This window comes from Onychostoma macrolepis, unplaced genomic scaffold, assembly GCF_012432095.1.
Source record: "Onychostoma macrolepis isolate SWU-2019 unplaced genomic scaffold, ASM1243209v1 Scaffold253, whole genome shotgun sequence".
Classification (NCBI taxonomy): domain Eukaryota; kingdom Metazoa; phylum Chordata; class Actinopteri; order Cypriniformes; family Cyprinidae; genus Onychostoma; species Onychostoma macrolepis.
In genome coordinates, this window is record NW_026704768.1 from 4,986 (window position 1) to 6,999 (window position 2,014).

The following is a 2,014-nucleotide window of genomic DNA, read 5'->3' on the forward strand; positions in this document are numbered from 1 at the left end:
ATGTTCCAGTCTGTGTCCTGGAAGCAGTCCTGCAGTGCTGAGGTGGCATTGTCTGGCCATACCTTGATCTGTTTGTGAACCGGTTTGGCCAGTTTCAGAAGTGGTCTGTATGCTGGGATTAGCATAACAGAGATGTGGTCTGAGTACCCGAGGTGGGGGCGGGTTCAGCTTTGTATGCGCTCTTAACTGTTGTGTAAACAAAGTCCAGTGTGTTATTTCCCTTGTTGCAAAGTTCACATGTTGGTAGAACTTTGGCAAAACTGTCTTTAGGTTTGCGTGGTTGAAGTCACCGGCTATGATGAAAAAGCCGTCGGGGTTATTTGTTTGTTGTTCGCTGATGGCGCTGTACAGCTCATGACGCGTCCTTTGCGTTTGCGGTGGGATGTATACCGCGACAATAACAATGGCCGTGAACTCCGCGGCAGATAGAACGGTCGACACTTCACAAACATAAACTCCACCAGCGATGAACAGTGTTTTGTCACTACCCCAGCATTGTTACACCATTCTTTGTTGACGACACACACAAGCCACCGCGAGTCTTACCAGACAGTGATGAATCTCTGTCCGCGCGGTAGCAAGTTAGTCCGTGCAGCTGAATGGCGGAGTCCGGGATGTTGTCGTTCAGCCATGTTTCAGTGAAAACAAACACACAACAATCCCTTGTCTCATGCTGTGTAGATCGACTGAGTTGAATTAAGTCCAGTTTGTTTTCCAGAGAGCGAACGTTTGAGAGCATGAGTGTTGGAAGAGCCGGTCTTGTGGGGTTTTCCTCAGCCTAGCTCAGATACCTCCGCTATCGCGCTTCCGCCCTCTCTCACACCGCTTGCGACGCCGTGTGCAGCGGGTAGCGACAGTAGGCGAGGCCGCGGTCTCGAGGTCCGGCTTCAGCAGTAAACAGAGGCCTCGTAGCTTCTCAGTAGCCGGCAGAGTTGGTCTTTGTATGCGTTGCTGATATCCAAAAGTCTCTGGCGAACATATTTGAGTTTAGGAGTGATTTCCTTATGAACTAGCGGTAAATTTACACTATTTGGAGACGAACAGGCGACATTAAAAGACAAAAGCACCGTCTTTGGGACCTGGAGCAGCCGCGCGTGATCGCGCCGCCATCTTGGGTCTAAAAAGGCTTTATTGTATAGCCTATGTTTTTTCAGGCGTGAGTCGTGGCCGAGAGGTTAAGGCGATGGACTTGAAATCCATTGGGGTCTCCCACGCTGGCCCTTTGCTTTAGCTGCCTGTGCCGATAATTGTGTCTTCCAAGACCTTTTGCTTTTTATATATAATACACAGTATTATATAATACACAGTATTACTGTAGCAACACGGACACACATACCGAGCGTTCACATGGAAAGTGGCGCAAAAACACACACAAAAATGAGCGAAAGAGATGGCTGCAAATTGAGACAGGCTTTTTAAAGTAACTTTTCCAAAACACGGCACATTAAAAACACGAAGCGGCGCCAGTCAAGCTGGTAGCGGCCAAAATAGTCTTGGCGCCTAATTGTAATTATTAGGGCAATCTGCAAGAAGTGCAAATAAACAATACTTTAAGTGTGAGTTTATCAGTGTGTCTTCAGTCGTGTACTGAGTCAGATAAAGACTGTCATATTTTTTCTCAAGAAAAAATTCAAAGCACTCTTAAGAACATGTTTGAGAACTTAGTAAGAATTTTCAAGAACTGCACTTAAGAACATTCTTACGAACTTTGTGGAATTTATTTTAAGAAATTACTTAACTTATTTCTGAAGAAGATTTTAGTGAATCCGGCCCCTGAGTCTGATGGTCAGCTCGCTGGGAAAAGCTCATGAATTGAACTGAGTGAGTCGGATAAGAGAGTCCTAGGAAGCGTGCAGTGCTGTGGGAAGTCCACAGGATTAAGCGTAGCAAGCCTGCTTTCTCCTAGTTGGGACTCCCAGGTTGCCGTAGTCGTGGCCGAGTGGTTAAGGCGATGGACTAGAAATCCATTGGGGTCTCCCGCAGGTTCGAATCCTGCCGACTCGCTGTTTGTCTG

The 2,014-nt window shown here is 47.0% G+C and overlaps 1 non-coding gene across 1 annotated transcript; it reads left to right on the forward strand.

Moving 5' to 3' along the window:
• Positions 1–1,925: 1,925 nt before the first annotated feature.
• trnas-aga (transfer RNA serine (anticodon AGA)) lies at positions 1,926–2,005 on the forward strand. Its single transcript has one exon. It is a non-coding gene; the product is annotated as a tRNA-Ser (tRNA).
• The last annotated feature ends 9 nt before the right edge of the window (positions 2,006–2,014 follow it).